Raw genomic sequence first — 12868 nt, 5'->3', positions numbered from 1 at the left:
AAAGGGGAAGATGCCAACGACACATGGTTTTCCCAAGTGGTCACCCACCTAAGTACTAGCCATGCCCGATGTTGCTTAACTTCGGTGATCGGACGAGAACCGGTGTGTTCAACATGGTATGGTCGTTGACAAGCATCGCCGCTGCTCGCACGCATCAAAAGCCACCGTCGCCGCAACATATCTCTTTTAGTCACTGCAGGACCGCGAGACGAATGCTTCTGCATAGGCCAGTGACCACGGAGTACAACATATTCCGGACATAATACAGTCACAACCATCTCGGAGAACGAAAATGCTACTGAAACATTAGATTCCATGCTTGTTAAGGTACTTCTACGCACTCTATGTTGTCCATAAGTAGGGAAACTTTTACTTGTGGTAAAGCATCAAAAAGGGAAAGATGCTAACGACAAAAGGAGATTCGAACCTTTCCAATTCTACGCACTCTATGCTGCTAAGGCTAAAACATCCGTCCGGACACTCATGTAGCAGGCTGTGTGGTTGGTTAAGCATAAAAAAGGGGAAGATGCCAACGACACATGGTTTTCCCAAGTGGTCACCCACCTAAGTACTAGCCATGCCCGATGTTGCTTAACTTCGGTGATCGGACGAGAACCGGTGTGTTCAACATGGTATGGTCGTTGACAAGCATCACCGCTGCTCGCACGCATCAAAAGCCACCGTCGCCGCAACATATCTCTTTTAGTCACTGCAGGACCGCGAGACGAATGCTTCTGCATAGGCCAGTGACCACGAAATAATACATATTCCGGACTTTACACAGTCACAACTATCTCGGAGAACGAAAATGCTACTGAAGCATTAGATTCCAACCTTGTTATGGTAGTTCTAGGCACTCTATGTTGTCCATAAGTAGGGAAACTTTTACTTGTGGTAAAGCATCAAAAAGGGGAAGATGCTTACGACAAAAGGAGATTCGAACCTTTCCAATTCTACGCACTCTATGCTGCTAAGGCTAAAACATCCGTCAGGACAATCATGTAGTAGGGCCGTGTGGTTGGTTAAGCATAAAAAAGGGGAAGATGCCAACGACACATGGTTTTCCCAAGTGGTCACCCACCTAAGTACTAGCCATGCCCGATGTTGCTTAACTTCGGTGATCGGACGAGAACCGGTGTGTTCAACATGGTATGGTCGTTGACAAGCATCACCGCTGCTCGCACGCATCAAAAGCCACCGTCGCTGCAACATATCTCTGTCAGTCGCTGTGGGACCGCGAGACGAATGCTTCTGCAGAGGCCAGTGACCACGGAGTACAACATATTCCGGACATAATACAGTCACAACCATCTCGGAGAACGAAAATGCTACTGAAGCATACGATTCCATGCTTGTTAAGGTACTTCTACGCACTCTATGTTGTCCATAAGTAGGGAAACTTTTACTTGTGGTAAAGCATCAAAAAGGGAAAGATGCTAACGACAAAAGGAGATTCGAACCTTTCCAATTCTACGCACTCTATGCTGCTAAGGCTAAAACATCCATCCGGACACTCATGTAGTAGGCCGTGTGGTTGGTTAAGCATAAAAAAAAGGGGAAGATGCCAACGACACATGGTTTTCCCAAGTGGTCACCCACCTAAGTACTAGCCATGCCCGATGTTGCTTAACTTCGGTGATCGGACGAGAACCGGTGTGTTCAACATGGTATGGTCGTTGACAAGCATCACCGCTGCTCGCACGCATCAAAAGCCACCGTCGCCGCAACATATCTCTGTCAGTCACTGTGGGACCGCGAGACGAATGCTTCTGCAGAGGCCAGTGTCCACGAAACACAACATATTCCGGACATAATACGGTCACAACTATCTTGGAGAACGAAAATGATACTGAAGCATACGATTCCATCCTTGTTAAGGTACTTCTACGCACTCTATGTTGTCCATAAGTAGGGAAACTTTTACTTGTGGTAAAGCATCAAAAAGGGAAAGATGCTAACGACAAAAGGAGATTCGAACCTTTCCAATTCTACGCACTCTATGCTGCTAAGGCTAAAACATCCATCCGGACACTCATGTAGTAGGCCGTGTGGATGGTTAAGCATAAAAAAGGGGAAGATGCCAACGACACATGGTTTTCCCAAGTGGTCACCCACCTAAGTACTAGCCATGCCCGATGTTGCTTAACTTCGGTGATCGGACGAGAACCGGTGTGTTCAACATGGTATGGTCGTTGACAAGCATCACCGCTGCTCGCACGCATCAAAAGCCACCGTCGCCGCAACATATCTCTGTCAGTCACTGCAGGACCGCGAGACGAATGCTTCTGCAGAGGCCAGTGTCCACGGAGTACAACATATTCCGGACATAATACAGTCACAACCATCTCGGAGAACAAAAATGCTACTGAAGCATTAGATTCCAACCTTTTTATGGTAGTTCTACGCACTCTATGTTGTCCATAAGCAGGGAAACTTTTACTTGTGGTAAAGCATCAAAAAGTGGAAGATGCCTACGACAAAAGGAGATTCGAACCTTTCCAATTCTACGCACTCTATGCTGCTAAGGCTAAAACATCCGTCCGGACATTCATGTAGTAGGCCGTGTGGCTGGTTAAGCATAAAAAAGGGGAAGATGCCAACGACACATGGTTTTCCCAAGTGGTCACCCACCTAAGTACTAGCCATGCCCGATGTTGCTTAACTTCGGTGATCGGACGAGAACCGGTGTGTTCAACATGGTATGGTCGTTGACAAGCATCACCGCTGCTCGCACGCATCAAAAGCCGCCGTCGCCGCAACATATCTCTGTCAGTCACTGCAGGACCGCGAGACGAATGCTTCTGCAGAGGCCAATGTCCACGAAATACAACATATTCCGGACATAATACAGTCACAACCATCTCGGAGAACGAAAATGCTACTGAAGCATTAGATTCCAACCTTGTTAAGGTACTTCCACGCACTCTATGTTGTCCATAAGTAGGGAAACTTTTACTTGTGGTAAAGCATCAAAAAGGAAAAGATGCTAACGACAAAAGGAGATTCGAACCTTTCCAATTCTACGCACTCTATGCTGCTAAGGCTAAAACATCCGTCCGGACATTCATGTAGTAGGCCGTGTGGATGGTTAAGCATAAAAAAGGGGAAGATGCCAACGACACATGGTTTTCCCAAGTGGTCACCCACCTAAGTACTAGCCATGCCCGATGTTGCTTAACTTCGGTGATCGGACGAGAACCGGTGTGTTCAACATGGTATGGTCGTTGACAAGCATCACCGCTGCTCGCACGCATCAAAAGCCACCGTCGCTGCAACATATCTCTGTCAGTCGCTGTGGGACCGCGAGACGAATGCTTCTGCAGAGGCCAGTGACCACGGAGTACAACATATTCCGGACATAATACAGTCACAACCATCTCGGAGAACAAAAATGCTACTGAAGCATTAGATTCCAACCTTTTTATGGTAGTTCTACGCACTCTATGTTGTCCATAAGTAGGGAAACTTTTACTTGTGGTAAAGCATCAAAAAGGGAAAGATGCTAACGACAAAAGGAGATTCGAACCTTTCCAATTCTACGCACTCTATGCTGCTAAGGCTAAAACATCCATCCGGACACTCATGTAGTAGGCCGTGTGGTTGGTTAAGCATAAAAAAGGGGAAGATGCCAACGACACATGGTTTTCCCAAGTGGTCACCCACCTAAGTACTAGCCATGCCCGATGTTGCTTAACTTCGGTGATCGGACGAGAACCGGTGTGTTCAACATGGTATGGTCGTTGACAAGCATAGCCGCTGCTCGCACGCATCAAAAGCCACCGTCGCCGCAACATATCTCTGTCAGTCACTGCAGGACCGCGAGACGAATGCTTCTGCAGAGGCCAATGTCCACGAAATACAACATATTCCGGACATAATACAGTCACAACCATCTCGGAGAACGAAAATGCTACTGAAGCATTAGATTCCAACCTTGTTAAGGTACTTCCACGCACTCTATGTTGTCCATAAGTAGAGAAACTTTTACTTGTGGTAAAGCATCAAAAAGGGAAAGATGCTAACGACAAATGGAGATTCGAACCTTTCCAATTCTACGCACTCTATGCTGCTAAGGCTAAAACATCCATCCGGACAATCATGTAGCAGGCCGTGTGGATGGTTAAGCATAAAAAAGGGGAAGATGCCAACGACACATGGTTTTCCCAAGTGGTCACCCACCTAAGTACTAGCCATGCCCGATGTTGCTTAACTTCGGTGATCGGACGAGAACCGGTGTGTTCAACATGGTATGGTCGTTGACAAGCATCACCGCTGCTCGCACGCATCAAAAGCCACCGTCGCCGCAACATATCTCTGTCAGTCACTGTGGGACCGCGAGACGAATGCTTCTGCAGAGGCCAGTGTCCACGAAACACAACATATTCCGGACATAATACGGTCACAACTATCTTGGAGAACGAAAATGATACTGAAGCATACGATTCCATCCTTGTTATGGTATTTCTACGCACTCTATGTTGTCCATAAGCAGGGAAACTTTTACTTGTGGTAAAGCATCAAAAAGGGAAAGATGCTAACGACAAAAGGAGATTCGAACCTTTCCTATTCTACGCACTCTATGCTGCTAAGGCTAAAACATCCGTCCGGACACTCATGTAGCAGGCTGTGTGGTTGGTTAAGCATAAAAAAGGGGAAGATGCCAACGACACATGGTTTTCCCAAGTGGTCACCCACCTAAGTACTAGCCATGCCCGATGTTGCTTAACTTCGGTGATCGGACGAGAACCGGTGTGTTCAACATGGTATGGTCGTTGACAAGCATAGCCGCTGCTCGCACGCATCAAAAGCCGCCGTCGCCGCAACATATCTCTGTCAGTCACTGTGGGACCGCGAGACGAATGCTTCTGCAGAGGCCAGTGACCACGAAATAATACATATTCCGGACTTTACACAGTCACAACTATCTCGGAGAACGAAAATGCTACTGAAGCATTAGATTCCAACCTTGTTATGGTAGTTCTACGCACTCTATGTTGTCCATAAGTAGGGAAACTTTTACTTGTGGTAAAGCATCAAAAAGGAAAAGATGCTAACGACAAAAGGAGATTCGAGCCTTTCCAATTCTACGCACTCTATGCTGCTAAGGCTAAAACATCCGTTCGGACACTCATGTAGTAGGCCGTGTGGTTGGTTAAGCATAAAAAAGGGGAAGATGCCAACGACACATGGTTTTCCCAAGTGGTCACCCACCTAAGTACTAGCCATGCCCGATGTTGCTTAACTTCGGTGATCGGACGAGAACCGGTGTGTTCAACATGGTATGGTCGTTGACAAGCATCACCGCTGCTCGCACGCATCAAAAGCCACCGTCGCCGCAACATATCTCTGTCAGTCACTGTGGGACCGCGAGACGAATGCTTCTGCAGAGGCCAGTGTCCACGAAACACAACATATTCCGGACATAATACGGTCACAACTATCTTGGAGAACGAAAATGATACTGAAGCATACGATTCCATCCTTGTTATGGTATTTCTACGCACTCTATGTTGTCCATAAGCAGGGAAACTTTTACTTGTGGTAAAGCATCAAAAAGGGAAAGATGCTAACGACAAAAGGAGATTCGAACCTTTCCTATTCTACGCACTCTATGCTGCTAAGGCTAAAACATCCGTCCGGACACTCATGTAGCAGGCTGTGTGGTTGGTTAAGCATAAAAAAGGGGAAGATGCCAACGACACATGGTTTTCCCAAGTGGTCACCCACCTAAGTACTAGCCATGCCCGATGTTGCTTAACTTCGGTGATCGGACGAGAACCGGTGTGTTCAACATGGTATGGTCGTTGACAAGCATCGCCGCTGCTCGCACGCATCAAAAGCCACCGTCGCCGCAACATATCTCTTTTAGTCACTGCAGGACCGCGAGACGAATGCTTCTGCATAGGCCAGTGACCACGGAGTACAACATATTCCGGACATAATACAGTCACAACCATCTCGGAGAACGAAAATGCTACTGAAGCATTAGATTCCATGCTTGTTAAGGTACTTCTACGCACTCTATGTTGTCCATAAGTAGGGAAACTTTTACTTGTGGTAAAGCATCAAAAAGGGAAAGATGCTAACGACAAAAGGAGATTCGAACCTTTCCAATTCTACGCACTCTATGCTGCTAAGGCTAAAACATCCGTCCGGACACTCATGTAGCAGGCTGTGTGTTGGTTAAGCATAAAAAGAGGGGAAGATGCCAACGACACATGGTTTTCCCAAGTGGTCACCCACCTAAGTACTAGCCATGCCCGATGTTGCTTAACTTCGGTGATCGGACGAGAACCGGTGTGTTCAACATGGTATGGTCGTTGACAAGCATCGCCGCTGCTCGCACGCATCAAAAGCCGCCGTCGCCGCAACATATCTCTGTCAGTCACTGTGGGACCGCGAGACGAATGCTTCTGCAGAGGCCAGTGACCACGAAATAATACATATTCCGGACTTTACACAGTCACAACTATCTCGGAGAACGAAAATGCTACTGAAGCATTAGATTCCAACCTTGTTATGGTAGTTCTAGGCACTCTATGTTGTCCATAAGTAGGGAAACTTTTACTTGTGGTAAAGCATCAAAAAGGGGAAGATGCTTACGACAAAAGGAGATTCGAACCTTTCCAATTCTACGCACTCTATGCTGCTAAGGCTAAAACATCCGTCAGGACAATCATGTAGTAGGGCCGTGTGGTTGGTTAAGCATAAAAAAGGGGAAGATGCCAACGACACATGGTTTTCCCAAGTGGTCACCCACCTAAGTACTAGCCATGCCCGATGTTGCTTAACTTCCGTGATCGGACGAGAACCGGTGTGTTCAACATGGTATGGTCGTTGACAAGCATCACCGCTGCTCGCACGCATCAAAAGCCACCGTCGCCGCAACATATCTCTGTCAGTCACTGTGGGACCGCGAGACGAATGCTTCTGCAGACGCCAGTGTCCACGAAACACAACATATTCCGGACATAATACGGTCACAACTATCTTGGAGAACGAAAATGATACTGAAGCATACGATTCCATCCTTGTTATGGTATTTCTACGCACTCTATGTTGTCCATAAGCAGGGAAACTTTTACTTGTGGTAAAGCATCAAAAAGGGAAAGATGCTAACGACAAAAGGAGATTCGAACCTTTCCTATTCTACGCACTCTATGCTGCTAAGGCTAAAACATCCGTCCGGACACTCATGTAGCAGGCTGTGTGGTTGGTTAAGCATAAAAAAGGGGAAGATGCCAACGACACATGGTTTTCCCAAGTGGTCACCCACCTAAGTACTAGCCATGCCCGATGTTGCTTAACTTCGGTGATCGGACGAGAACCGGTGTGTTCAACATGGTATGGTCGTTGACAAGCATCGCCGCTGCTCGCACGCATCAAAAGCCACCGTCGCCGCAACATATCTCTTTTAGTCACTGCAGGACCGCGAGACGAATGCTTCTGCATAGGCCAGTGACCACGGAGTACAACATATTCCGGACATAATACAGTCACAACCATCTCGGAGAACGAAAATGCTACTGAAGCATTAGATTCCAACCTTGTTATGGTAGTTCTACGCACTCTATGTTGTCCATAAGTAGGGAAACTTTTACTTGTGGTAAAGCATCAAAAAGAGGAAGATGCCTACGACAAAAGGAGATTCGAACCTTTCCAATTCTACGCACTCTATGCTGCTAAGGCTAAAACATCCGTTCGGACACTCATGTAGTAGGCCGTGTGGTTGGTTAAGCATAAAAAAGGGGAAGATGCCAACGACACATGGTTTTCCCAAGTGGTCACCCACCTAAGTACTAGCCATGCCCGATGTTGCTTAACTTCGGTGATCGGACGAGAACCGGTGTGTTCAACATGGTATGGTCGTTGACAAGCATCACCGCTGCTCGCACGCATCAAAAGCCGCCGTCGCCGCAACATATCTCTGTCAGTCACTGTGGGACCGCGAGACGAATGCTTCTGCAGAGGCCAGTGACCACGAAATAATACATATTCCGGACTTTACACAGTCACAACTATCTCGGAGAACGAAAATGCTACTGAAGCATTAGATTCCAACCTTGTTATGGTAGTTCTAGGCACTCTATGTTGTCCATAAGTAGGGAAACTTTTACTTGTGGTAAAGCATCAAAAAGGGAAAGATGCTAACGACAAAAGGAGATTCGAACCTTTCCAATTCTACGCACTCTATGCTGCTAAGGCTAAAACATCCATCCGGACAATCATGTAGCAGGCCGTGTGGATGGTTAAGCATAAAAAAGGGGAAGATGCCAACGACACATGGTTTTCCCAAGTGGTCACCCACCTAAGTACTAGCCATGCCCGATGTTGCTTAACTTCGGTGATCGGACGAGAACCGGTGTGTTCAACATGGTATGGTCGTTGACAAGCATCACCGCTGCTCGCACGCATCAAAAGCCACCGTCGCTGCAACATATCTCTGTCAGTCGCTGTGGGACCGCGAGACGAATGCTTCTGCAGAGGCCAGTGACCACGGAGTACAACATATTCCGGACATAATACAGTCACAACCATCTCGGAGAACGAAAATGCTACTGAAGCATACGATTCCATGCTTGTTAAGGTACTTCTACGCACTCTATGTTGTCCATAAGTAGGGAAACTTTTACTTGTGGTAAAGCATCAAAAAGGGAAAGATGCTAACGACAAAAGGAGATTCGAACCTTTCCAATTCTACGCACTCTATGCTGCTAAGGCTAAAACATCCATCCGGACAATCATGTAGCAGGCCGTGTGGATGGTTAAGCATAAAAAAGGGGAAGATGCCAACGACACATGGTTTTCCCAAGTGGTCACCCACCTAAGTACTAGCCATGCCCGATGTTGCTTAACTTCGGTGATCGGACGAGAACCGGTGTGTTCAACATGGTATGGTCGTTGACAAGCATCACCGCTGCTCGCACGCATCAAAAGCCACCGTCGCTGCAACATATCTCTGTCAGTCGCTGTGGGACCGCGAGACGAATGCTTCTGCAGAGGCCAGTGACCACGGAGTACAACATATTCCGGACATAATACAGTCACAACCATCTCGGAGAACAAAAATGCTACTGAAGCATACGATTCCATGCTTGTTAAGGTACTTCTACGCACTCTATGTTGTCCATAAGTAGGGAAACTTTTACTTGTGGTAAAGCATCAAAAAGGGAAAGATGCTAACGACAAAAGGAGATTCGAACCTTTCCAATTCTACGCACTCTATGCTGCTAAGGCTAAAACATCCATCCGGACAATCATGTAGCAGGCCGTGTGGATGGTTAAGCATAAAAAAGGGGAAGATGCCAACGACACATGGTTTTCCCAAGTGGTCACCCACCTAAGTACTAGCCATGCCCGATGTTGCTTAACTTCGGTGATCGGACGAGAACCGGTGTGTTCAACATGGTATGGTCGTTGACAAGCATCACCGCTGCTCGCACGCATCAAAAGCCGCCGTCGCCGCAACATATCTCTGTCAGTCACTGTGGGACCGCGAGACGAATGCTTCTGCAGAGGCCAGTGACCACGAAATAATACATATTCCGGACTTTACACAGTCACAACTATCTCGGAGAACGAAAATGCTACTGAAGCATTAGATTCCAACCTTGTTATGGTAGTTCTAGGCACTCTATGTTGTCCATAAGTAGGGAAACTTTTACTTGTGGTAAAGCATCAAAAAGGGAAAGATGCTAACGACAAAAGGAGATTCGAACCTTTCCAATTCTACGCACTCTATGCTGCTAAGGCTAAAACATCCATCCGGACAATCATGTAGCAGGCCGTGTGGATGGTTAAGCATAAAAAAGGGGAAGATGCCAACGACACATGGTTTTCCCAAGTGGTCACCCACCTAAGTACTAGCCATGCCCGATGTTGCTTAACTTCGGTGATCGGACGAGAACCGGTGTGTTCAACATGGTATGGTCGTTGACAAGCATCACCGCTGCTCGCACGCATCAAAAGCCGCCGTCGCCGCAACATATCTCTGTCAGTCACTGTGGGACCGCGAGACGAATGCTTCTGCAGAGGCCAGTGACCACGAAATAATACATATTCCGGACTTTACACAGTCACAACTATCTCGGAGAACGAAAATGCTACTGAAGCATTAGATTCCAACCTTGTTATGGTAGTTCTACGCACTCTATGTTGTCCATAAGTAGGGAAACTTTTACTTGTGGTAAAGCATCAAAAAGAGGAAGATGCCTACGACAAAAGGAGATTCGAACCTTTCCAATTCTACGCACTCTATGCTGCTAAGGCTAAAACATCCGTTCGGACACTCATGTAGTAGGCCGTGTGGTTGGTTAAGCATAAAAAAGGGGAAGATGCCAACGACACATGGTTTTCCCAAGTGGTCACCCACCTAAGTACTAGCCATGCCCGATGTTGCTTAACTTCGGTGATCGGACGAGAACCGGTGTGTTCAACATGGTATGGTCGTTGACAAGCATCACCGCTGCTCGCACGCATCAAAAGCCGCCGTCGCCGCAACATATCTCTGTCAGTCACTGTGGGACCGCGAGACGAATGCTTCTGCAGAGGCCAGTGACCACGAAATAATACATATTCCGGACTTTACACAGTCACAACTATCTCGGAGAACGAAAATGCTACTGAAGCATTAGATTCCAACCTTGTTATGGTAGTTCTACGCACTCTATGTTGTCCATAAGTAGGGAAACTTTTACTTGTGGTAAAGCATCAAAAAGGAAAGATGCTAACGACAAAAGGAGATTCGAAGCCTTTCCAATTCTACGCACTCTATGCTGCTAAGGCTAAAACATCCGTTCGGACACTCATGTAGTAGGCCGTGTGGATGGTTAAGCATAAAAAAGGGGAAGATGCCAACGACACATGGTTTTCCCAAGTGGTCACCCACCTAAGTACTAGCCATGCCCGATGTTGCTTAACTTCGGTGATCGGACGAGAACCGGTGTGTTCAACATGGTATGGTCGTTGACAAGCATCGCCGCTGCTCGCACGCATCAAAAGCCACCGTCGCCGCAACATATCTCTGTCAGTCACTGCAGGACCGCGAGACGAATGCTTCTGCAGAGGCCAATGTCCACGAAATACAACATATTCCGGACATAATACAGTCACAACCATCTCGGAGAACGAAAATGCTACTGAAACATTAGATTCCATGCTTGTTAAGGTACTTCTACGCACTCTATGTTGTCCATAAGTAGGGAAACTTTTACTTGTGGTAAAGCATCAAAAAGGGAAAGATGCTAACGACAAAAGGAGATTCGAGCCTTTCCAATTCTACGCACTCTATGCTGCTAAGGCTAAAACATCCGTTCGGACACTCATGTAGTAGGCCGTGTGGTTGGTTAAGCATAAAAAAGGGGAAGATGCCAACGACACATGGTTTTCCCAAGTGGTCACCCACCTAAGTACTAGCCATGCCCGATGTTGCTTAACTTCGGTGATCGGACGAGAACCGGTGTGTTCAACATGGTATGGTCGTTGACAAGCATCACCGCTGCTCGCACGCATCAAAAGCCACCGTCGCCGCAACATATCTCTGTCAGTCACTGCAGCACCGCGAGACGAATGCTTCTGCAGAGGCCAGTGTCCACGAAATACAACATATTCCGGACATAATACAGTCACAACCATCTCGAAGAACGAAAATGCTACTGAAACATTAGATTCCAATCTTGATATGGTATTTCTACACACACTATGTTGTCCATAAGTAGGGAAACTTTTACTTGTGGTAAAGCATCAAAAAGGGAAAGATGCTAACGACAAAAGGAGATTCGAACCTTTCCAATTCTACGCACTCTATGCTGCTAAGGCTAAAACATCCATTCGGACACTCATGTAGTAGGCCGTGTGGTTGGTTAAGCATAAAAAAGGGGAAGATGCCAACGACACATGGTTTTCCCAAGTGGTCACCCACCTAAGTACTAGCCATGCCCGATGTTGCTTAACTTCGGTGATCGGACGAGAACCGGTGTGTTCAACATGGTATGGTCGTTGACAAGCATCACCGCTGCTCGCACGCATCAAAAGCCACCGTCGCCGCAACATATCCCTGTCAGTCACTGTGGGACCGCGAGACGAATGCTTCTGCAGAGGCCAGTGTCCACGGAGTACAACATATTCCGGACATAATACGGTCACAACTATCTCGGAGAACGAAAATGCTACTGAAGCATAAGATTCCAACCTTGTTATGGTAGTTCTACGCACTCTATGTTGTCCATAAGTAGGGAAACTTTTACTTGTGGTAAAGCATCAAAAAGGAAAAGATGCTAACGACAAAAGGAGATTCGAGCCTTTCCAATTCTACGCACTCTATGCTGCTAAGGCTAAAACATCCGTTCGGACACTCATGTAGTAGGCCGTGTGGATGGTTAAGCATAAAAAAGGGGAAGATGCCAACGACACATGGTTTTCCCAAGTGGTCACCCACCTAAGTACTAGCCATGCCCGATGTTGCTTAACTTCGGTGATCGGACGAGAACCGGTGTGTTCAACATGGTATGGTCGTTGACAAGCATCACCGCTGCTCGCACGCATCAAAAGCCACCGTCGCCGCAACATATCTCTGTCAGTCACTGCAGCACCGCGAGACGAATGCTTCTGCAGAGGCCAGTGTCCACGAAATACAACATATTCCGGACATAATACAGTCACAACCATCTCGGAGAACGAAAATGCTACTGAAACATTAGATTCCATGCTTGTTAAGGTACTTCTACGCACTCTATGTTGTCCATAAGTAGGGAAACTTTTACTTGTGGTAAAGCATCAAAAAGGGAAAGATGCTAACGACAAAAGGAGATTCGAACCTTTCCAATTCTACGCACTCTATGCTGCTAAGGCTAAAACATCCATCCGGACA

At 47.0% G+C, this 12868-nt stretch overlaps 25 non-coding genes across 25 annotated transcripts; all 25 read right to left on the bottom strand.

Annotated features, from left to right (window-relative positions):
• Positions 1 to 11: 11 nt before the first annotated feature.
• LOC118514873 lies at positions 12 to 130 on the bottom strand. Its single transcript, XR_004906848.1, has one exon. It is a non-coding gene; the product is annotated as a 5S ribosomal RNA (ribosomal RNA).
• Positions 131 to 527: 397 nt separating this feature from the next.
• LOC118514872 lies at positions 528 to 646 on the bottom strand. The gene has a single exon (XR_004906847.1). It is a non-coding gene; the product is annotated as a 5S ribosomal RNA (ribosomal RNA).
• A 398-nt stretch (positions 647 to 1044) lies between these two features.
• LOC118514871 lies at positions 1045 to 1163 on the bottom strand. The gene has a single exon (XR_004906846.1). It is a non-coding gene; the product is annotated as a 5S ribosomal RNA (ribosomal RNA).
• Positions 1164 to 1562: 399 nt separating this feature from the next.
• Positions 1563 to 1681, bottom strand: LOC118514870. Its single transcript, XR_004906845.1, has one exon. It is a non-coding gene; the product is annotated as a 5S ribosomal RNA (ribosomal RNA).
• Positions 1682 to 2078: 397 nt separating this feature from the next.
• LOC118514869 lies at positions 2079 to 2197 on the bottom strand. The gene has a single exon (XR_004906844.1). It is a non-coding gene; the product is annotated as a 5S ribosomal RNA (ribosomal RNA).
• Positions 2198 to 2594: 397 nt separating this feature from the next.
• LOC118514868 lies at positions 2595 to 2713 on the bottom strand. Its single transcript, XR_004906843.1, has one exon. It is a non-coding gene; the product is annotated as a 5S ribosomal RNA (ribosomal RNA).
• Positions 2714 to 3110: 397 nt separating this feature from the next.
• Positions 3111 to 3229, bottom strand: LOC118514866. The gene has a single exon (XR_004906841.1). It is a non-coding gene; the product is annotated as a 5S ribosomal RNA (ribosomal RNA).
• A 397-nt stretch (positions 3230 to 3626) lies between these two features.
• Positions 3627 to 3745, bottom strand: LOC118514865. The gene has a single exon (XR_004906840.1). It is a non-coding gene; the product is annotated as a 5S ribosomal RNA (ribosomal RNA).
• Positions 3746 to 4142: 397 nt separating this feature from the next.
• On the bottom strand, positions 4143 to 4261 carry LOC118514864. The gene has a single exon (XR_004906839.1). It is a non-coding gene; the product is annotated as a 5S ribosomal RNA (ribosomal RNA).
• A 397-nt stretch (positions 4262 to 4658) lies between these two features.
• On the bottom strand, positions 4659 to 4777 carry LOC118514863. Its single transcript, XR_004906838.1, has one exon. It is a non-coding gene; the product is annotated as a 5S ribosomal RNA (ribosomal RNA).
• Positions 4778 to 5174: 397 nt separating this feature from the next.
• On the bottom strand, positions 5175 to 5293 carry LOC118514862. Its single transcript, XR_004906837.1, has one exon. It is a non-coding gene; the product is annotated as a 5S ribosomal RNA (ribosomal RNA).
• A 397-nt stretch (positions 5294 to 5690) lies between these two features.
• On the bottom strand, positions 5691 to 5809 carry LOC118514861. Its single transcript, XR_004906836.1, has one exon. It is a non-coding gene; the product is annotated as a 5S ribosomal RNA (ribosomal RNA).
• Positions 5810 to 6206: 397 nt separating this feature from the next.
• LOC118514860 lies at positions 6207 to 6325 on the bottom strand. Its single transcript, XR_004906835.1, has one exon. It is a non-coding gene; the product is annotated as a 5S ribosomal RNA (ribosomal RNA).
• Positions 6326 to 6723: 398 nt separating this feature from the next.
• On the bottom strand, positions 6724 to 6842 carry LOC118514897. The gene has a single exon (XR_004906874.1). It is a non-coding gene; the product is annotated as a 5S ribosomal RNA (ribosomal RNA).
• A 397-nt stretch (positions 6843 to 7239) lies between these two features.
• Positions 7240 to 7358, bottom strand: LOC118514859. Its single transcript, XR_004906834.1, has one exon. It is a non-coding gene; the product is annotated as a 5S ribosomal RNA (ribosomal RNA).
• A 397-nt stretch (positions 7359 to 7755) lies between these two features.
• LOC118514858 lies at positions 7756 to 7874 on the bottom strand. The gene has a single exon (XR_004906833.1). It is a non-coding gene; the product is annotated as a 5S ribosomal RNA (ribosomal RNA).
• Positions 7875 to 8271: 397 nt separating this feature from the next.
• On the bottom strand, positions 8272 to 8390 carry LOC118514857. The gene has a single exon (XR_004906832.1). It is a non-coding gene; the product is annotated as a 5S ribosomal RNA (ribosomal RNA).
• A 397-nt stretch (positions 8391 to 8787) lies between these two features.
• On the bottom strand, positions 8788 to 8906 carry LOC118514854. The gene has a single exon (XR_004906830.1). It is a non-coding gene; the product is annotated as a 5S ribosomal RNA (ribosomal RNA).
• A 397-nt stretch (positions 8907 to 9303) lies between these two features.
• Positions 9304 to 9422, bottom strand: LOC118514853. The gene has a single exon (XR_004906829.1). It is a non-coding gene; the product is annotated as a 5S ribosomal RNA (ribosomal RNA).
• Positions 9423 to 9819: 397 nt separating this feature from the next.
• Positions 9820 to 9938, bottom strand: LOC118514852. The gene has a single exon (XR_004906828.1). It is a non-coding gene; the product is annotated as a 5S ribosomal RNA (ribosomal RNA).
• Positions 9939 to 10335: 397 nt separating this feature from the next.
• Positions 10336 to 10454, bottom strand: LOC118514851. The gene has a single exon (XR_004906827.1). It is a non-coding gene; the product is annotated as a 5S ribosomal RNA (ribosomal RNA).
• Positions 10455 to 10851: 397 nt separating this feature from the next.
• On the bottom strand, positions 10852 to 10970 carry LOC118514850. Its single transcript, XR_004906826.1, has one exon. It is a non-coding gene; the product is annotated as a 5S ribosomal RNA (ribosomal RNA).
• A 397-nt stretch (positions 10971 to 11367) lies between these two features.
• LOC118514849 lies at positions 11368 to 11486 on the bottom strand. The gene has a single exon (XR_004906825.1). It is a non-coding gene; the product is annotated as a 5S ribosomal RNA (ribosomal RNA).
• Positions 11487 to 11883: 397 nt separating this feature from the next.
• LOC118514848 lies at positions 11884 to 12002 on the bottom strand. The gene has a single exon (XR_004906824.1). It is a non-coding gene; the product is annotated as a 5S ribosomal RNA (ribosomal RNA).
• A 397-nt stretch (positions 12003 to 12399) lies between these two features.
• LOC118514847 lies at positions 12400 to 12518 on the bottom strand. The gene has a single exon (XR_004906823.1). It is a non-coding gene; the product is annotated as a 5S ribosomal RNA (ribosomal RNA).
• Positions 12519 to 12868: the final 350 nt, after the last annotated feature.

Source organism: Anopheles stephensi, chromosome 3, assembly GCF_013141755.1.
Source record: "Anopheles stephensi strain Indian chromosome 3, UCI_ANSTEP_V1.0, whole genome shotgun sequence".
Lineage (NCBI taxonomy): Eukaryota > Metazoa > Arthropoda > Insecta > Diptera > Culicidae > Anopheles > Anopheles stephensi.
The sequence above is the reverse complement of the archived record's forward strand: the minus strand, read 5'-3'. Positions and strand labels throughout refer to the sequence as shown.